The sequence below is a fragment of the Coloeus monedula genome, assembly GCF_965178545.1.
Source record: "Coloeus monedula genome assembly, contig: HAP1_SCAFFOLD_73, whole genome shotgun sequence".
NCBI lineage: Eukaryota > Metazoa > Chordata > Aves > Passeriformes > Corvidae > Coloeus > Coloeus monedula.
In genome coordinates this window covers 246,771-268,273 of record NW_028120821.1, presented here as the reverse complement: position 1 = coordinate 268,273, position 21,503 = coordinate 246,771, and the positions used below count along the sequence as shown (strand labels likewise).

Sequence of the window (21,503 nt, the reverse complement as noted above, 5' to 3'; positions counted from 1 at the left end):
TTTTCAATTTTTCTGTTTTCAATGAATTAATCTTTTTAAGAGTTGTCTCATTTCTCACATGTGACATCACAGATAGTTCTGTGACATCACAGGGTGCTTGTGTGACATCACAGAGGGGTCGGGTGACATCCCAGAAGAGGCTGTGACATCACAGAGTGGGTTGTGACATCACAGGGTGGCTGTATGACATCAGAGAGCCTACTGTGACATCATGGAACAGCTCCATGACATCACAGAGTGATGCTGTGACATCAGAGAGTGGTGCTGTGACATCAGAGAGTGGCTATGACATCACTGGGTGGCTGTGTGACATCACAGAGTGAGCTGTGACATCGCAGACATGGCTGTGATATCACAGGGCAGAGCTCTGACATCATAGAGCAGACTATGACATCACTGAGTGGTTGTGACATCCCAGGGTGGCTGTGTGACATCCCAGGGGGTTGGATGCCATGGCAACCCTCAGCAGTTCCAGTGCCCTTGGAAACCCCCCCAGGCCCCATTGCTGCAGTCAGGCTCCGTGGCCACTTGCCCGCAGAGCTGTGGCTGCCCTCGGCTGCCATGGCAGCCCTCAGGACAGAGCGGTGCCGGGCTGGTGCCAGCTACAATTGCAGTGACACTCGCTGATGCCCTCAGGTGCCACGGCAGCGGCCACAGGGACCCGTTCCTCACTTTGGTGCCACGGACACCAACGCTTGGCCCCGCTGCCATGGGCATTGGCACGGTCACCTGCACTCAGGGCCCGTGGCCGGGCACTGCTGCCATGGACACGGGCACGCAGCCCTGGGCCACAGGCGGCTGCCGTGGCCACCAGCCCAAGGTCCCGTGGCCAGGGCCGGGGCCATGGAAAGGAACCCGTGGAGCCGTGGTGATGCTGGGTGGCCATGGGGTGCTGCTGTGGGCTGGGCCACAGGGAATTTCCTTGCCAGCCCTTTCTCTGGGGCTGTGTTGGGCTCTGTGCTGAGCACAGCGTTGCTCCCACTGAGATGGTTTTGTTCTTGCTCAGCTTGCACAGAGCCAAGGCCTTTCCTGCCCCTCGTCCGGCCACGCTGGCGAGGGGCTGGGGGTGCGGGGCAGCTTGGCAGGGGTCACAGCCAGGACAGCTGACCCCAACTGACCCCAGGCATATCCCAGACCACAGGACATCATGGCCAGGGTATAAAGTGGGGGGAACAAGGAGGAAGGGGGGACATTTGGAGTGAGGGGTTTTCTCTTCCCAGGTAACACTCAGGCAGGATGGGGCCCTGTTTTGCTGGTGGGCAGGGTCAGCACCAAAGACACAGACACCAACTGAAGGGGTTGTGCCATTTATAAAATGCAAATCTGCAAAAAGTCACAAAAGCATAAGCTCAGCAAACACATAATCATTAGCAAAGAATCACAGCAGGAGCAGCTCAGCAATGCCCCCAGTCATCCCTGCCAAAGATTGCCTGCAGTGATTAACCAAGATGCAGCCCCAGTTCCCCTCAGACTTTACCAGCACCCAGAGCCACCCATCAGCTGGGGGAAGCTGTCCCAGCCAAGGACTGGAGAGCCACTCGCGGACACTGGGAATTCCTGCAGCTGCCTCCAGCCACAGCTGAGGCTCCAACCCCGCTGGGAGAGGGCCCAGCTTTGACAGTGCTGGAGAAACAGACTGACAGCACTTCTAGAGCGGGAACATCTGCTTTCATCCTCCTCTTGGCTTCCTCCTAAGCCTGGCCAGGGCTCAAGGAGGAGCCAAGGCAGCTGCCTTTGACCATACAGCCCCAAACAAGGCCAGATGTGGGATTTCATGGCCTTGTCCCAGCCGCCCGCAGTGCCCAGGCCGTGCTGGCCGTGCTCAGAGCTGGGCCCAAAGCTGCTGTGGCCTCCTCTGTGCCCTTCACGCCTTTCAGCGCTTTGAAACAGCCAAGAGCTTTCTCCAAGAGTGCAATGAAGCAGCTGTTCCTGCTCCCAGCTCTCGCCCTTCCCAGTCTCTGCCCTTGATGACTGCTTTTGTCCCTCTTGCTGTGCCCTCTGTGCCGCCGGGGCTCGGTGGCTGCTGCCCAGGGCTGTGGCACTGGCACAGATCCAGTGCTCGAGAACCTCCTTTCTCTGCCCTTGGAGCCGCCTGCTCAGAGCAGCCTTTTCCACCTGGAAGCTCCACATGGACAGGGAGTGCCCACCTCATTGATCATTGAAGAGCTCTTCCAAGGACGGCCTGGCCAAGGCTGCTTCCCACACAGGATTCCTCTGCAGGACTGCGGAAAGCTGAGAGGCAGCTCTGGCTTCTCCGCTTTCCATGTGCTAAAGCTGCCTGGCAGAAGAAATGGAGGGACAGCTGTGGTGGCACAATCCCTCCCGGCCCAGGGCCCAGCGCTGGGAAGGTCTTTCCGTGCCGAGGCTTTGCTGCGGCCAAGGAAAGCTCCTGGCTCAGGGTCACCTTTCCTGCTGGGCCAGAGCCCCCAAGTGGCCCAGCAGCAGCAGAGAATTCCAGCACAGCCCCGGCACGGGCAGGGCGGCCCTGGGCGGGCTGCGGGAGCCGGCAGCGCCTGAGCTCAGAGCAGCTGAGCCCGGGGGCTCTTGGCCAAGGCCGAGGCCCAGCGAGCATTTCTCAGCTCGCAGGGCAGCCTGGAAAGGTGCTGGGGGGGATCATTCACCCCCCAGGGCGGTCCCAGTGGCTCCCAGGATTTCCATGTCCGTGCTCCCAGCGCTGCTCCCAGCCCTGATCCGTGGGGATGGCAATGTCCCGCTCCCTTCCCGGGGCAGGCTCACACCTGAGCCAGGTGTGCAGGGCAGGACCTTGCCCTGAGCCCAAGCCCTGTCCCCCCTGCAGGATCTGCTTCCCATCGGCCTCTTCCTCCTGCGGCCCCAAGCCCAGCTCGGTGCTGAACGAAGGGCGCTGGGCCGGGGTCATCCCCCGGCGGGGGCTGCGCACCCCCTCTGCCCCCTCCCCAAACTCCCTCCCGGGGCAGCAGGGGCTGCCTCAGGAGCCCTGGGGCTCCTGGGGCTCCGTGCTTTCCTTCCTAAGGAAGAGAACCGTCCTTCCCATCCAGGCTCCCATGGCCAAAACTGAGATTTACCTCCCAAATTCTGTCTGTCCAAGGATTGCTCCCAGACAAAAGCTGCCATGAGAGACAGGTCTGGCTGCTCTCGCCCATGGTGGCCACCTCTCATCTTCTACAAAACTCTTGGACTTTGTGCTTTTCTTTCATGTGGAATAAACCCATCCTTCTCAACAAGGTGCTCATGGCCAAAATTGGGATTCCACCTCCCAAATTCCCAATATCCAAGGGTTGCTCCCAGACAAACCTGCCAGGACAGACAGATGTGGCTGGCCTTGGCCTCTGGTGGCTGTAGCTCATCTGCCCTGAATCCCTGGGGCTCGGTGCTGCCCTTCCTCTGGAGACCACTGTGGCCCTGCGTGGCCTCGTGGAACCCAGGGGCCGTTGTGACCTTGCAGGGCTGGTGGCACCAAGGGGACCATTGTGACCCTGTGGCGTTCCATGGAACCAAGGGGCCACTGTGGCACTGCTGGCCCCAAAGAACCGAGGGGCCTTTGTGACAGGGCAGCTGAGGAGGCCCAGAGTGGACACCAGGAGAAAGGAATTTCCCTCCCAGGCAGGGCTGGGGTGTAACACATCCCCCAGAAGGAGTCTGGAGCAGCCCAAGGCTTTGTGTGCCCAGGCAGAGGCAGGCAGGACGCAGAGCTGCCAGCAAAGGAAGGGGCCAGCCAGGTGGGGCAGCCGGGGGGATGAGGACAGCCTGCAGGGACAGAGGCGCAGGGCAGGGACACCGTGGGACAGCCTGGGCTGCAGAGGGCAGAGGGATGGGCAGCAGCTGCAAGGCCCTGACAGAGCCAACTTGTGCAGCCCTTTGGCCACGGCTGCTGGCCCTGGCCCTGAGGCCAGGAGGGGACAAGTGACCTCTGCAGCCCTGGGGCCTCAGGGCCTCCTTGTCCCTGCCCAGCAGCCTGGCAGGGGCCGCCCCATGGTGCTGCCCTGGGCACTGCCCATCCCCACATCCCAGTGCCCCGGCAAGAGCCCTGAGCACTGAGGGAGGGACAGGATCTGCCTTGCCAGGGGCTGGGGCTCAGGCCTTGGCCCTTTGTACTCATGGAACACAGCCAGCTTTGCTCAGCACCAGAGACACCTTTCCCTTGCTTGTCCCCCCCTGCCATCGCTGCCTCCAGAGTTCTGCTCTCACTGGAACCTGGGGACACTTTCACGTGAGTCGTGTCCCTCACTGGGACCCATTAAAAGTTAAAGAAACTTTGGACTTTGAATCTGACTTTGAGTTCTTGAGAAGTTTTTTGAAGACACTCTGAGGGACTGAGTCTGATGTGAACAACACCAAAGCCCCGAGAGGGTCATTAAAATCCTTGTGCTGCTGCTGTGCTGCTGAGCTGGGCTGGGCTCCTGGCACAGAGGGAACTCTCAAGCTCCTGGCAACCAAGGAGAGCTTCAAAGAGGCAGCTCTGCTGAGGAGCAGCTCCTCTGCCAGCCCAGCAGGGCTGAGGGCACTGCCTGCAGGTACCTGGCAGGAGTGAGCAGAGAGCTGGCTAAAGCAGCTGGGAGGGCAGCTCTGAACTCATTCCTGGAGAAACCTTCCCAGCGTGGGACACAGTGAGTCTCTGGCTGCAGGGATCCTCTAGAGCTGGCCCATGGCACGGCTGCCATGGCTGTGAGGATGGCTCTGCTGCCGTTCCTGCCTTGGGGGAGGATGTGCTGCAGAGCGGGGCTGCCCTGGGCACCGTCAGAGGGACAGGGCAGGACGGCTCCTGCTGCCAGGGCCGGCTGCAGGCTGTGAAGGTGGGCAGCAGCCAGGGGTGCCCAGGGCTGTCCTGCAGAGCAGCTCCTGCAGCCCTGAGGGCTCTTTGCCAGGCCAGGGCATCTGCCACCTGCCAGGGGCAGCTCTCAGCCTGCCTGGCAGCTCCCCATGGGCGGTGCAGGGGAGCTGTGGCTGCAAGGAGTGACTCCTGCAGGGCAGGTCCTGCTGCTGTGGAGAGGCTGCTGTGGGGGCCAGGGCTGCTCAGAGCTCCAGCTCATTCCTGAGGGGATTTTCATGAGCACATTCAGGGCAGGAGATTCCTGCTTGAGTCTCTGCTTTCCTCAGTTTGTGCTCCCACTTTTCCCAGGCTCAGCTTGGTGGGAATGGAAACTCAGCTGTGCAGGTGGAGCAGGGGCTGAGGCTCTTAAACCATCCCACTGAGGATTCCTGGGAGCCTCAGCAAGTGCCTGCACCTCCGCGGCCTCCAGATCCAGCCAGCATCACCTTTCCATGGTGCCCAGGCCCGGGGGAGCTGCTCTTTAATCCCCGCAGCCCCGAGCGGCTGCCGGGCAGGGCTGGCCCAGGGGCTGGGCTGGGCTCCGGCAGCAGCGGCAGGGACGGAGCCCGGGCCGCAGGAGCAGCTCCCGGCTGGGACAGCTCCAGCAGCAGAGCCGTGGGCAGGGAGGGAGGGAGGCAGCGCTGAGGGCAGCCCTGCTGAGGGGAGCTGTGGCAGCTGCCGGGCCTGCCCTGCAGTGCAGACACCGCGCTGAGCAGCGCAGCCCCGGTGTCCCCTCGCAGCCAGCACAGCCCTCAGCCCGGGGGCTCGGGGCCCTCAGCCCGGGGGCTCGGGGCCCTCAGCCCGGGGGCTCGGGGCCCTCGGTGCCCTCCTGGGCCGGCAGAGCAGCACCAGAGATGAAGGGCATCTCTGCGGCCGCGGGCCCGTTCCTGCTGCCCGGGGCCTGAGGGCGACTGTCCTGCCCTGGTGCTGCCCGGGAGGGGCTGGGCAGCGCTGCGCAGGGAAAGGCTTTTCCTCAGGGCCCGGCTCTCTCTCCTTGCCCTGCTCAGCTGCTCCTGGCGCTGCTCAGGGGCTCTCTGGGAATGGCAGCTCCAGCTGCAGGCTCAGGCCCAGCCCTGGGGCTCCTCCTGTGCAGGCTGAGCACAGCAATGGGGTGTCCCAGCTCCCTGTGCCCCGGGAGCTCTGGGCACGCCGGGCTGGGAGGCTGGCAATGAGCCGGCTCTCCTCCAGCAGGGCCATGGACAGGACCCTCGCTGTGCCCTCGGGATGCCATCCCAGCTGTGAGCTGCCTTCCAGGGGACACTGGGGCCGGGAGTGTCCTTGGCCAGCAGTGGGGCTGAGACTCTGAGAAAGGCTGAGCCACTTTGCTCTGCTGTGGGTCCCTCTGCTCTCAGCTGTGCCAGGCTGATTTTCAGGGGAACACAGTGACTGCCCTCGATCTCAGGAGGGGCAGCTGGGGACAGATGGAGCGACAGAGCAGCTCCCCTCACCCTTCTCTGAGTTACAGCCAATGCTCTTGCCTTGCACAGCTCTCTGCTCTCCCTGGGCACGGCAGGAAACCCTCTCAAAGTGCCTTTGGCCGTCACCGTTCCTTAGCCCTGGCACAGGAGATGCTGCCCAGCTCCTCTGCCTCAGGAGCACTTTGGGCTGATGGAGTCCAGCCCCCGGACTGGCCCCTGTCCCCATTCCCATGTCCCCGCTGAAGCAGAGCAGAGCTGACTCCTCGCTGTCCATGGGCACAGCCCCTGCTCGTCTCAGCAACGGGGCCAGATCCCAGCAGAGCTCCAGGCACGGGGCTGAGGGAAGGGCTCTGAGAAAAGGAAAACTGGGGGGCAGGGCCAGGAGAAAGGGCTTGGACATTGCTCAGCAAAGTCTCCCCTGACTCCTCACTGTCTCGTCCTTCAACAGCACTCCATGGCCAGAGGCTCAAAATGTGCAACAGCAGCTCCATCAGCCCCTTCCTCCTGCTGGCATTGGCAGACACGCGGCAGCTGCAGCTCCTGCACTTCTGCCTCTTCCTGGGCATCTCCCTGGCTGCCCTCCTGGGCAGCGGCCTCATCATCAGTGCCGGAGCCTGCGGCCAGCACCTGCACAGCCCCATGTTCTTCTTCCTGCTCAGCCTGGCCCTCACCGACCTGGGCTCCATCTGCACCACTGTCCCCAAGGCCATGCACAATTCCCTCTGGGGCACCAGCCACATCTCCTACTCAGCATGTGCTGCTCACGTGTTTTTCTTTCTGTTCTTCCTCTCAGCAGAGGATTTCCTCCTCACCATCATGTGCTACGAGCGCTACGTGTCCATCTGCAAAGCCCTGCACTACGGGACCCTCCTGGGCAGCAGAGCTTGTGCCCACATGGCAGCAGCTGCCTGGGCCAGTGCCTTTCTCTACGCTCTCCTGCACACGGCCAATACATTTTCCCTGCCCCTGGGCCAGGGCAATGCCCTGGGCCAGTTCTTCTGTGAAATCCCACACATCCTCAAGCTCTCCTGCTCACACTGCCACCTCAGGGAACTTGGGCTCATCACTGTCAGTGCCTGTTTGGTGTTTGGCTGTTTTGTGTTCATTGTTTTCTCCTATGTGCAGTTCTTCAGGGCTGTGCTGAGGATCCCGTCTGAGCAGGGCCGGCACAAAGCCTTTTCCACGTGCCTCCCTCACCTGGCCGTGCTCTCTCTGTTCCTCAGCACTGTTATGTTTGCCCACCTGAAGCCCCCCTCCATCTCCTCCCATCCCTGGATGTGGCAGTGTCAGTTCTGTACTCGGTGGTGCCTCCAGCCCTGAACCCCCTCATCTACAGCCTGAGGAACCAGGAGCTCAGGGATGCCCTGAGGAAAGTGAGGACTGGATACTTTTCACAAGTTAAAATCTTTCTATTTCCTTCTGCCATGCGAGGAAAATGATGACTAGGATGCTTCTCAGAAGCAATAAACTCTCTCTTTTCTGCTCCAGAACCTTCAGAATGTAACTCTTTACAATCTTGGCCTCTTTTTCCTCTTTGTCCATATTTTCATTGGTGCTTTTTCTTATTCTTTTTCTGGTGTTATTCTGCTTTTTATAAAGTACTGTAGTACTACTCCTTGCATTTCTGCATGAACATCTACCTTTCTTTTGAAACACAAAGACTTTCAGGAGGCTTTTTCCCTGTGCATTTGAATCAAAACAAGGGGCTGTCCTGACCTTTGTGTCCAAGGTTTGTTCCTCAGCCCTTCTCTGGCTCTGCAGGGGCAGTGCCTGTGGGCAGAGCTGGAGGGAAGAGACTCCCAGCACAGCAGCACGGCCAGGGACAATGGCCCAGCCTCTCCCCACCTCTGCTCTTCCCAGCTCCACACTCCCTTTCCCAGCCCTTCTGAGGGTGCAAGGCCGGAGTGCTCGGGCAGCTCGGTCACTGTCCTGCTGCGTGTCCGTGCTGTGAGCACAGGCAGGGACAGGCCACGGGCACTGCTGGGACACAGCCGGGCTCCAGCACAGCAGCTCCATCAGCAAAGGGCATCTCCTGGGGCCAGGGCAGGAAGGCTTCGCTCTCCTCCAGAGCTGCTGTCAGGAATGTGCCCCAGGAATGCCCTGGCAAAGCAAACCCCAGTGCCCAGGGGCAGGGGGGAGTGTGCAGGGGGGGCAGGCAGCAGTGTCTTGGCACTGCCAGAGCTCCTGGGATGGACCTGAGGGAGCAGCAGAGCAGGGCCTGGGCTGTGCCTTTGTTCCGGGCACAGCCTGGGAAGGTGCCCAGGGCAAGTGTCCCACACCAGCCCCTGCCACCAGCAATCCCAGCACTGGCCTCTGCCCTCCCCTGCAGGAGGTTGTTTGTCCCTGCACAGAGGGACACCAAGTGACCAGGCCAGCAGTCCATGTTTGCTGTGTCCTGAGGAGCCTTCAGCAGTGCATCGAGTGGGTGTGGGGAGATGAACCCGAGTGAGCACAAACACCATCAGCAGCACTCGGGGCTGGCACAATTCCAGGGGCACAAACTGTGCCCTGAGGCCACTTCACTCCCAGAGTAATGTCCTCTGGGAAAGCACCTGTTATAAACATATATTATAGTATTGGCTTCTCGCAAAGTATTAAAGTAGATATTATATAATGTTAGAAATGCTTTTTGCTGTGTGGATGTAGTTTTCTCTCGTTTTAGCAAGAATGTTAGCAAGTGTGAGCAAGTAAGATAACCTCCAAGGGAGCAGAGGATGAGGCCCAAGGAGCTGCTAATCAACACTTTGTCCAGAGAACAAAAGGGCCCAAAGGCTGCTCCGCCCGGAGAACGGGCAGCCAGGAGGGTCCGAGAGCTGCTATCACCGCTCTGCCCGGGGGGCAAAGAGGCCCAAAGCTGCAATCAGCCCTGACTGTCTGGAGAATTAAGAGATCCACCCCACCATCGACTCTTACCTAGCGGGCCCAACCCCAAGAATCAAAAGAAATAAAACCACAAGGCAGAAGACTACGCATGCTCTAAAAAGGCGGACCCAAGGAGTGGCCATGCAGATCAATTCCTGGAAAAGTTTTAATATGAATACAGAACAGACAGTAAAAATGGTATAAAAGAGACTCACCTCGGGCATCAGGTGTGCTCTTGGCAGAGCGCCAAGGCACCCGGCCGTTATCCCTTTGCTTTATTTTACGTGTCTCTTATTGTCTTTATATTAAACTCTTTAAATTCTAACAGGAGAGTGAACCTCGCTTTTCACAGCACCTGAATTCTTTGCTGGGCTGTGCTGAGAACTGCATGCAGACAAACGTCCAGGGCAGGGAGGCTCCAGGGAAAGTGCTCAGGACAGCCAAGGGCTGCACAGAGAGACAACGGAGTGGTGGGTCTGTGGGGAGAAATCACAGCTGCCTCCCTTGGGAATCGCCCCCAGGACCTGGACAGGCTGTGCTGTGTTCTGGGCACTGACCTGGAACCGAGGGATGTGGAAAAGGCGTCTGGTGTCAGGGACGTTGGGAAGGCTGGGCAGGCACTGGCATTTGTCCCTCAGGGATTCCATGAGGGTCCTGCCAAGATGAGCTCTGCTCCTCCTTGGAGCCCTTCATGGGCATAGAGGGCTGAGAGACCTTTCCAGGACAGGCTCAGGCCAAGGAGCCCTTGAGTCTCTCAGCCCTCCGTCGGTGCCTGCTGGAATTCAATCCCCCTCCCCATCCCGCAGCAGCCCCGCATTTCCCTCCTCCAGCCTTGCTCTCCAGCACAGCCACGGGGGCTCTTCGGGCTCTCGGCTTTTCCTGCAGCCACCGAGGCCAGCTGAGCTCTGCCTTCCCCACACTCAGCCCTGCCCAGCGCAGGCAATGCCCAGAAATTCCCTGTGTGTCCCTGGCCTTGCTGTCAGCCCCGGCAGCGGCTCCGTGGCCCCTCTGTGCCCCGCTGCCCCAGCCATGGTGCCCCAGCCCCTGTGCAGGCCCAGCCCAGGACAGGAGCGCTGCGGGTGGGAACGGCCCCTGGGCCCTGCTGCCCACAGCAGCCTTGGGGCTCTGCGCTGTTGAGCTTTGGACGGGGTACCCTTCCTTCCCGGACCAGGGTGAGAGAGCAGAGGAGGCTGCTGTTCTGCTGAGTTCTGTATTTCATAGTCTCACAGCTTTCTTGAAGGCAGAGTTCAAAGGGGGTTACATGATAAAGGCAAGCAGCAACAGCAACAACAGGCAAAACAGCTTCTTCTTCTTCTTCTGTATGCTCTATATGCTCTATACTCTATATGCTCTAGACTCTATATTTTTTCTTGCAGAAGTGTGGATTATATTTGTTAATTGACCAATAAGATTAACACACGATTCCAGTTTTCCTTTTCTTAACCGATCCTGGTCTAATTCTAACAGTCGTAAGCCTCACACCAGTGTTACACAGGTATTACACAGATTTGTGGATGCAGTTTCTATCAGCTCTTACTGTTTACATGAACGCTCTATCTAAAAAATGTGAACAGTGTCATTCTATCAATTTTTTGTCTAAAGTAAAGAATTCTGTGAAAAGGTAACACTGCTGCAGTAAGAACTGTGTTTAAGGTCTCTGCTGCAGCTTTTCAATGTTTAAGGCACTTAGCATATATTTCTACTAAAGGTTAAAAAATCTGTATTTCTATTTCACTTTGGTGTGACTTCATGTATCTCAGCTTGTCCAAAGGTTTTAATTCAACCCCTGTGCTTTGGCTTCCCTCTGGGCCTGAGTCCAGAGGAGCTTTCACTTCAACAAAACAGAACACTTACAAGAAAAGTAAATGGAGTGGGAACTCATGAGAGATTGAATTTTCTCTGATTCAACTCCAGGATTGATGCCATAGACTTCTGAGTGGAAGAATAATTAATTCATTCTCCTTGAGACAATAAATCAAGAGAATAAATTAGACTTTTGTATCAGGTATGAGTGAATAGATTGCATCCAACACAAGTTTTTCCTGTAGGATTTTTATTTTATTTTTTATTTTCTCAGGAGATTGTATCAAGGCAGAAGAATTAAATTCAAGATATTTGTAGCAAAGAGATCTCTGCTGAACTGATTGTTCCAAATAAACATATCCCTTACCCCATATTTCCATGACCAGAAGTTTTTCTAATTTTGGACTCTAGTATATTGTACTGTATGTGTATTCAGAATACTTTGCAACAGTTAAATTTGCTTAAATTTCATTTCAGGCATTTACTTAATTTTAAGAATTTGCCTAATTTCAGCCATCTTTTAAAAAGTATTTTCACACTTTTATTTTTTTTGTCTGTTACCTTTTCAGTGAGGAGGATCATCATTTGGGTTTTCTCTTGGTACCTCACTAATGCACTCTGAGAGCCATGTTCTGTGTTATTAATGTAGTAGTGATCCGGGGTTCATGGATGGCTACTGCAGGAAACTTGATGGCCAGTAGTGAAAACAGCAAAAATAATGATGAGAGGAGCCACAGACGTTCTGCTGTCTGAGAACTGTGAACTGCCAAAATCAAAAGGTCAGTGCTCTTCTGGTTCAGAATGCCCTTCAGTTGGAGCTGGAACATACTTTGGGCTAAGAGCCTGAGCACAAGAGGCTGTAGCACCTATTTTGTTCAGCAGTTCCCTATTGCCCTACTCCATACTCCACTGCATTCCAGCATGTGATTTGCTGAGCTGTAGACTGTCCCTGAGTGGTGTGATTGCCTGGAATGCTTGAAAATTTGGCTTCACATCCCTCAGTTTCTTTTCTCTGTTGCCCTCGTTGCCTCACACCAGCCCCTGTTTTACTTCTAGATGGAGAACAAGGTTACAAACTACAACTTCTCTTCCTATGTCCTTAGAGGGGTTCTCACCTGTAATAATAAATGAAATAGGTTTCATTCCTTTTGATTCCTCCTGGTATGATGCAAAGAAAGGAAAGGTAGCTGGAACTATGGCTTTTTGGGGTGGCTGTTATACCAGAGCCCTGCATCTGTATTAGGGATATTCGTGTTGGCCGGACTGTCTCAGCAGAAAGAGGGAGGAGTGCAATATTACTGTCAGGAGCTCATCCCTGTCCGTGATTTATTAAAAGAAGCCTAGCTTCATGTCTTAGGCCCTGAATGAAATACCTGCAGTTTGGCTGCATGAGTTTGTATCTATGGATCCCACTTCTGTGCAATGTCTGAAGGCCAGGGAACTGCCTTTGTTACCTCTCCTACTGGCACTGCTACAGGAGAAGGAAAGAAATCCAACTAATTTTGAATCATCTAACGTGTCCCTTTTGGATACAGAATTCACTGAGAGCCATAAATACAGTGTGTGGCTTTAATAAAGCACAAACGTGGATTTTAAACCACACCTGGCATTGATGTTGCTTGGACTGAATGTGTGCACAGCCCAATGTTTCTCCTCATTGTCCCTGTTATGAATTTCTGCCATTTTTCCTCTTCATTCCTGTCTGAACAAAAGCAGACTTTGTGCCACTGAGTTGAGAACGTTATAAATAAGGTATGGAATTCGTGCTATTATGTATAAAATTGGAGTGTAATCAGACCCTACAGAGACCGAGTTTCAAAATCCCTTCAGCAGCCCAGCTGAGAGAAAAATTTCACAACACTAAAAGAAGTTCTCGCACAATAAGTGAGGATTCCACCCAGGTGGGGTTAGATCTTATCACCGGGACATTTGCACCATAACGACTTGATTGCCACCTTCTGATATCTACATCTCATCTGATAAGGAATCGGACATCCCGGGAACTAAAAATAACTGTTCCAGGAAGCAGAGATGGCCCATTCATCAGCAGAAATGGCCCACTCATCACCCAGGATGGACAATTCCTGGGATCCAGGAAAGGCTTTGTGCAGCCCAACTCCGGGACAAGAAAACTTCATGAATATGCTAAAATGACGAGAAGAATAGAATTAATTCGGACTCTGCCCAAAAAATGTATAAGAAGGGGCCAGCCAAAGCAGCATCCGTGAACTTGGGAGGTCTGGTGCGACAGAGATCAGATCTATGCGTGTTCACCCAGCTCCGACCCCGGGCTCGGAGCTGCTTTTCTCCATCGTGGCTTTTAAAACCGATATTTCGGTCGCATAATAAATGTCATTTCTTTATAAATTTTGATTGGGCAATTTTGTTTATCTTAAGAACATCCTTCTCAGGCATCAGGAAACTGCCCCATCTCTTTGTTCACCATCTCGAGTGCTTTTCTCACTCAGAGAGGATGGTAACACCACAGGGATTCGTGTACTGACTCTGAGCAGCAAGCTTTGGCCCTGGTGAAGCTGAAGGACCATAAGGCAAGGCAGGAATTTGTTAAGAAGTTCTCACTAATCCCTGGATTTGAAGGAATGATGGAATAAATGGCAAACCTTTTGCTTCAGGCACTGGAGCAGATGATTTTTCTAACAAATAATATTGTTTTGAGTGTTACTGAGCTCATTCACCTTGTGAGGGATTTTTTCTTTAAAAAAACATTGATTTCTTTGTACCTTAACTGCACAGCTTTTGAACAGCTGGGTGCTTTTGTGTTCCTTCTCCTGTTTATGATGTCAGTGTGCTTTTTACTGCATATCCAAGAACAGCTTTTAATTTTTCTCATTTTTAGCTTCACTTCCTAGTTTTTACAGTTAAGTGCATTTTTTATGTTGTAGGTCACCTGTCACATTTCCCTCGGGCAGTATCTGTACACTGCAAGTGATTCAGCCTCTCTCTTTCTGTTTCATCTCATGCTAATGGCTGGGAGATGTTATCTGGGTTAGCCAGGCTAAGGAACATCCTGTTCTTGCTTGATTTTCTTGAGCTGAGAACCTTCTGGCTATCTCACTGCTCCTTGGAGTATTGTGTTGCTCTGGGTTCTGCAGATAGTTATCTGAGGTGGGAACTGGCCAGATGAGTTGCTGCCCTTTGTAAATGGCTCTGTTTAAATTTCTGTGCTATCTTGGACACCGCTTAAGGTGTTGGGTCCTTCTTGCTTCAGGTGCTGTAAAATGGGAAGATGAGAAATTCCTTCCCATCACTGATCAAAGTCCTGGCCAATCTCAGTATCAGGGGAGATCTGTAATGTGATGAATTTCCTTTGCTGCAGTGTCTGTGCCAGGCTTTTCTCCCTTGTGTTTGATCGTTTATAACATACACAGATACATGTTTTACTTAGGGAAAATCTGGGAGCATGGTGTGTTCATAGCTACTCGGTAACATATTTTCAGTATATATAACACGTGAATGGAAAAGGGGAAGTGCAGCACAATGAGTGTGTTTTGGGTATCTCCTGCAGATGTTGAATCTGTCCATAAGAAGAGATTTCTAAGAAAGTTTTATTAATGAACGTTGCATCATTGCTTTTTTTATGCTTGCAGCTGCTCAGAGGGAAGGAAAGTCCCACGTCTCTCTTACACTTGTTGAAACACAGCATGATTTGTTGGTGTATATAAATTTAAGCTAGCTATTTCTCATTTGACTTCATTTTGCTTTGTGCCAAGGTCCTCTGGAGTAACTGAAACAAAAGTAAAATGCCTGTTCTGATGGAATGATTGAATAAAATGTAAAAGGTTAGCAACAGTCAAATTAGATCCCCTTGCTGCTCATTGCCAGGAAGAGCTGGTTCATTAAACCAAAGCAGGATGGAAGTGATGAGCAATGTGCTTGCTTAAAGGATTCCTCCCTTGAGAGGGTGATGGTGTCACCTGGATCCTTGAGATCATCATCTGCTGCTTGCTGACTGCCTCTGAGGAACAAGCCTCAATGTCACCTTACCTGTCTGTGACCCATCGGCCTCGGGAAACAGCTGCTTTCTCTCATGCTGCACTGGTTTGGAAAGGAAGGAAGAGGCAGGAAAATTGTGACTTTCACCTGTGTGAGTGCTTTGGTGGCAACAAGATTGTGTCTTTCTATGTAAGAAAGTGTGTGTGTGTCTCTCTTAAAAAGCCTGGTGCTTGTTATCTTTGCTAAGCAATTGCAAAGAACCAATGAAATAAAATAGACAGTGTTGTGGTGGATATTAACTTTTAATGAGTTTACAGAATAGAGCCTCTCATAATCGGAATTCCTTAGCTCTACAGAGATAATGAAAATAAGAATGCAGTGAAGTTGCTATATACACTAGCAGATGATTTCCAAACACTGAAACCCAAAGGATTTAAAATTTATTCTGCTAAGAAATTGCTTGGGACATGCAACTCTTGGACAGGAACTACATTTCATGCTAAGTAGACATCATCTGGTTATGTTGAAATGTAAAGACTCAATTGGGGTCTTGCAGAAAGCAGTGGTAGAAGTACTGTTGGCTTTGCTAAACGCAGACCTGGGGCAGTGGGAACTATCCTGGTGCTGGCAGACAACAAGGTCTGCATGGAGGCGGGGGTGGGGGAAATCACGGGTAGGGCTTGGCCCCAGTATTTTCAGAACTATAAAGGACTTGGAATGGCCTGAGAAATTCTGTTCCGGGTAGAGCTGATGATGGGATGGGTCAGCATTTAGGAAATGCTGATTAAATGAAGGGCACGCAGGGAGTTGAAGACATTGTGTTAAGGTGAGGAACAAGACCGGGACACCGCGCTGGGGCCCCGCGCACTTTTCCAGCCCGGCCGCCCCCACGGGCCGGGCCCCGCGGCTCCCGCTGCCGCCCCCCAGCACGGGGCTGTGTCCCAGACCCCACGGTCCAGCCCGAGGGTTGGGGGCGGCAGCGGAGCTGCTGGACGGAGCTTCCAGCCCCGCCAGCCGCAGCTCCGATCCCTTGGGCCGTGACGCCGGGGACGGGTGTCCGTCGGCGCTTGGGTCTGTCAGCTTTTGCAATGCAGAGGGAGAAACTGAGTCCCAAGGGGTGTCGCTTTCCATCAATCGCTATTTCTCCTTGCTTTTCCATGACGGATTTCACAGCGCTTCCTTTCGCCCCAGAGATTTGGAAAACAAAATTCCCGGCTGCCCCGGATCCCTGCAGCTCTCCACAGCTCCAGCCTCGTCCCTCCTCTCCATTTCCTTCTCTCCAGTCTCTCCCGCCTGGCCCTGCCGGCTCGGAGGAAGGAGATTCCCCCGGCACCCCCTGCCTCCTCCTCCTGTCCCGTGGGGCGCAGTTGGTGCTTCTGGAGCCGCCTGCCCGCGCAGCCGGACCCGCCCTGCGGCCGCTCAGCGCTGCAGCCGAGGGAATGAATTGCAGGCACCGCTGCGCTGGGCTGGCCCTGGCCGGGTGCCCGGGGCCACCAAAGCCGCTCTGGCACTCTGCTCACAGCTGCAGCACACAGAGCACTGAAGGAAAGGCTCGTGGGCTGGGATCGGGGCAGGGAGAGTACACTCATTGCTCACTGCCAGGGCCACAACAGACCCAAGCTGGGGAAATTAATGGAATTTATTTCCAAACCAATCACACCAGGACAAGGAGAACTAAAACAAATCCTAAAGAAACACCTTCCCCACCCCTCCCTCCTTCCCGGGCTCCCAGTCTCCGCCCGCAGTCCCTCCTCTGCCCTCCCTGCACAGCAATCGTGTCACCAGCCATGAACTTGGCTTTTGCCTCATCCCGGGATCTCTTCCCGGACAGGAAGAGCTTTCCCCAGCACAGATTCAGGCTGTGGCAGCCTTTGAGGCTCAGGGTGTTTCTCCTGCAGCTCCTTGCAGGTCTCCTCTCCCCGTGCCGGCTCTCCTGCGCCACAGAACTCTGCCGGCTGCAGCTTTGCAAACGTCAGCTCCAGGTCTGGATGTTCCTGCACTATTTGCTCGAGGTCCTTGGGGGCTGCATCCGATCCACTGTTGTTGTGTTCCCCCTCGGCACGGAGCCCATGGATCTGATGGCCCCTGGCCAGGGCCTGGCACAGGAGGTGGAACCTGGGTGCTGCTGCAGCGGCGCCGGGGGAGCCCCAGGACTCGCTGTGGCCGCTGTGGCAGCCGCAGCACAGCCCGTTCCCAGCAAGGAGCCCAGGGCTCCGTGGGGCTCTGCAGGACCTCGGCCCTGGGGCTCGTCTGCATCAGCCCGGGCAGCTGGGCTGGACTTGGCTTCCTTTGTGTCTCTGGCTGCCCTGGCACAGCAGCTGCCCAGCGCCCAGGGGACAGCAATGGGAGCGGGGCAGGTCGGGGTGAGCTTCAGTGTCTGTGCCCGGCAGAAATGCCAAAGCCTTCCCTAAGGAGCAGCGAGTGCTGCCAGAGCACAGGATGCTGCTGCTGCTGCTGCTGCTGAGCACGGGACGGCCCCAGGGCTGATGCCAGACAAAGCCGGGATGGGAGCCACAAACAACGGGAGGAGGGGGGGAGGGGCAGGAGAGGACGAGGAAGAGCGAGGGGGGAGGGCGGATGGAGGAGCAGGAGCGGCAGGAAGAGGAGAGATAAAAGGGGAGGGGCGGGAGGAAGAGGAGAGATAAAAGGGGAGGAGCGGGAGGAAGAGGCAGGACAGAGGAGGCAGGAAGAGGAGCCTCCACGTGCATCCATCGCTCTCTGTGTCCGCAGCTCTCGGCCTCGCTCCCCCCATCCCGCAGGTGACCGGGTAGGGACAGCTCGCCCCAAATATCTTGGGGAGTCACTGGGGTTATTTTTGGGAGAGGGGATTTTTGGAGCTTGGAGGACTCCAGCACCGAGCCCCAAATATCTTTGTTGGTTCCTGGGGGAAGGGGGTTTGGTGGGGCGGGGGGTGAGGCGGATGTTTGGATCTTACAGGGCTCCAAATGTGAGTCGGAAATGCCCCTTGGGGGATATTGGGGAGCCCCCGGCACGCGGGGTTTTTGGGGTCCCGGTGGCGGCTGCCGGGAGAAATGGGATGGGGCGGGATGGGGCCCGGGAAGGGTGGGATGTGGATTGGGGGGTGGGATGAAGTGTGGCGGAGGGGGATGGGCGGGATGGGGCCTGGGCTGAGGCAGCCGAAGGTTGGGGATGATGAGGCCGGGGGGACCCCACTCCTGAGGGGCGTGCGGGGTATCCGGCAGCTCGGAGGGAGTTTTGGGGCACCCCTAATCCTGAGGGGGTGGTGCCGGCAGCGGGGGACACGTGGCTCCGGCAGCTCTGGCCCCAGCTGAGCCCCCCCCGCCGCCAGCGCCCCCCGGAGCGGAATTTGGGGAGGGGGAGGTGGGGGCGGCCAGGCCGGGCCCCCCCGCGCTGTCCCGGCGGGGGCCGAGTGCGGGCGGGAGCCCCGCGGGGCCCGGCCCTGCCCGGGCACGGCTGATGCCGCCCGCCCGCGCTCCGCACTGGTCCGGACTGGTGCTCCCAGTGCCGTGCGGGGCGGGGCCGCTCTGGGGACCCCCCAGGGCACAGCGCGGCTGCTTTGGGGCTGTGGGCAGCGCCCGGCGCTGGGCATGGGGCGTGTGGGGGCAGCTGGGGCCGCACTGGTGGCACTGGTGGTGCTGGGAGCCCCCTCGGCCGCGGGGTGAGCGGTGAGAAGGGGGGCGGGTCTGGGACCCCAAATTGAGCGAAATGGGGAATGGAACCCCCAAAGTGAGCAGGAGGGGCCTGGAACCCCCAAAACCAAGGCCGGGGGAGGGGAGGTGGGGATTGGGGATGGGGAAGGTGCAGAAGGGGAGGGGCTCGAGAGGGGCCTGGGAGCCCCAAACAAAGCGGGAGGGGGCTGGGACACCCAAATTGAGCTGGAATGGGGCTGTGGATTGGGGGAATGCTGAGAAAGGGGAGGAGAGGGGAGGGAAAGGTGGAGTTGGGGCAGAAGAAGAGCGGTTCCATGGGGGTCCAGCCTTGTCCCCCAGCACCTGAGCCCTGGAGCGATTCCCTGGGGCTCTGGGGAAGGGAGGGATCTGCACTGGGGGGGTCCCCAACCCCCCTGTCCATGCCTGGGGCTGATCGGGGCTCCCCCCACACAGCAGCCGGTGCTGGGGCAGCCGTGGGGCAGAGGGAGTGGGAAAGGGGGGGCAGGGTGGGAGTGGAGGAGGAGCGGGAGGAAGAGGAGGGAGAGAGGAGGAGGAGGAGCACGAGAACCACGAGGTTCCACCGCCCACCCACTGTGTCCGCAGCACCCCCAGCCCCGGTAGCATCTTCCCCCCCATCCTGCAGGTGAGCGGGGAGGGGGAGCTCACCCCAAATCTCGGGGGGTCAGCGGGAGGGGTTTTTTTGGAGGGGTGTTTGGAGCTTGCAGATTCTGGAATCGAGCCCCAGATGTCCTTGCATGTCCCTGGGAGGGATTTTTTGGACCAGAGGGGATATGTGGGTCTTGCAGGACTCCAAAGCTGAGCCATAATTGCCCCTTGGGGGTCCATGTGAGGATCACCCAGTACTTGCAGGGTTGGACTTTGGCTTTGGGGATCCCCAGGAGAGCTGGGGGCTGGAACACGGGACCCCTGGAGTGGGGAGAGCAGAGAGGGACGATACCAGAGCTGGGGGACCCCCAAGAGCCTGGAGGGGTGGGGGGGCCTGGAGATGAGGTGGGGCTGGGACCCCTCGTCCCTGAAAGGGGGGGTGAGGAGAGAGGGGAGCCTCAAGTGCCTGGAGTGGAGGGAGGCTGAAGAGGGAGACCCTGGGACCTCTGGGAGCCAAAGCAGAATCAGGAAAAAAGGGACCTGTGGGACCCCTGAAACCCCCAGTATCCCTAAGCAGGACCCCGGAGAGGGGGATCCCCAGGACCCACGGGACCCCCAGCAGCCCTGACAAGGGAGGCCCCCAGAACCCAAAGTGAGGAGACTGGAAAGGATGGACTCCTGGAGGATTCTTTTGGAGTCACTGCCAATTTTTTGTTGGTTTTTATGGACACCGGTGACTTCTAGAGCTGGACTTGGGCAGGAGGAAGCCCCAACCCAGGACACTCATCCCTTGTTTCTCCCCAAACCAGGATTTCCCATTCCCAACCCTTGGCCAGATGGAGGAGGAGGCTGTGAGGAAGAGGAAGATGCCCTGGGAGCCCCAGGCAGGTGAGGAGGAAGTCAGTGCCCCTTTCCCCTCTCTCCTGCTCCATCTCCCAGCCCAGCATCGCCCCCGGCTGCAGGACAACCCCGCTGCCGACGCCGTCCTGCCGGGGACGGACTGGGGGGATCTCCTTGCCCTTCCCTGTGGCACGGAGGCAAATCCCATCCTCTCCTTGTCCTTCCTCCCCAGACAAGGAGCTGAGCACGGAGCCCAGGGAGGACAAATCCCCGCGGCAGAACCTGGTGGGAGAGGCCGTTTTGAGCGGCTCCACGGCGCAGGAATCCAATGGGGAGGAAAAGCCCCGGAGATCCCGCAGGAGGAGGGGCTGCAAACGCAGCCCAGGGTGCTCTGAGGAGGAAAGACCCACCCTGTGCGGGGAAGGCGGCCGGAGATGCAGCCAGAGGTCAGAGCTGGTGGTTCATGAGCAGCTTCACAATGGGGAGAAGCCCCACAAGTGTGGGGAATGTGGGAAGAGCTTCAGGTACAGCTCCCACCTGATCATCCACCAGATGATCCACACCGGGGAGAGGCCCTACGAGTGTGGGGAGTGTGGGAAGAGGTTTCACACCAGCTCCAATCTCCTCCTGCACCAGCGGATTCACACGGATGAGAGGCCCTTCCGCTGCCCTGAATGCAGGAAGGGCTTCAAGCAAAACTCCGCCCTCGTCAGGCACCGGCGCATCCACACCGGGGAGAGGCCCTACGAGTGTCCCCAGTGTGGGAAGAGGTTTCGGAGCAGCTCCCATCTCCTCCTGCACCAGCGGATTCACACGGATGAGAGGCCCTTCCGCTGCCCCGACTGCAGGAAGGGATTCAAGCAAAACTCCACCCTCATCACCCACCGGCGCATCCACACCGGGGAGAGGCCCTACGAGTGTCCCCAGTGTGGGAAGAGCTTCTCACAGAGCTCTACCTTGACCAAACACCAACGGAGGCACCGCTAAGGGAAGCCCTGCGAGTGCCCCGACTGCGGGAAGAGCTTTGTCCTCTGCTCCAACTCCATCTCCCATCAGAGGAGCCACGTTTGGCAGAGCCCTGGTGACCCACATTCCCTGTGATCCAGGTTGGGAAGAGCCCTGGCTGGTGCTCTCCACGTTCTCCTGGATCCCCATTGGCACCTGGGTGAATGCAGGGGCAGGAACATCCATCGGGACTCAGATCAACATTGGAGATTCATTGGGAAGAGCTGATTTTTGACCTTTACACCCTAAATTTTCATCTGCTCTGTCCAATTGTTTTCTCTGGTGGTATCAAGCAACCCTGGATGATCTTGGAGATCTTCTGCAGCCTAAGTAACTTCTGTGTTAATCCTACTGAAACAACCAAACTTGGGGTAAAAATAAAGAAATTAAACAAAGAGATCTAAAGTTCCACCATTTTACCAGAATTTGGGGGTGACTTTGCTGTTCAGGGGAATATTCGGGAGGATCTGAGTGTTGTGGGGTCTGAAGCTGGGCAGATTGGGGCCACAATCTTGTAGTTGTGCTGACAGAACATGTTCACCTGAGCCCATCTGTTCTCCAGGAATTCCAGTTGTCTGTCCCAGTCCCTGGCCT

General features: G+C 56.5%; 1 pseudogene across 1 annotated transcript in view; it reads left to right on the top strand.

Moving 5' to 3' along the window:
- The first annotated feature begins 6,678 nt into the window (after window positions 1-6,678).
- The window catches only part of LOC309585566 (olfactory receptor 14J1-like), a 42,888-nt pseudogene continuing 28,063 nt past the window's right edge, over window positions 6,679-21,503 (top strand). The window contains exon 1 of the transcript in view: window positions 6,679-7,580. The product of the transcript in view is annotated as an olfactory receptor 14J1-like (transcript). The remainder of the gene's footprint in view (window positions 7,581-21,503) is intronic.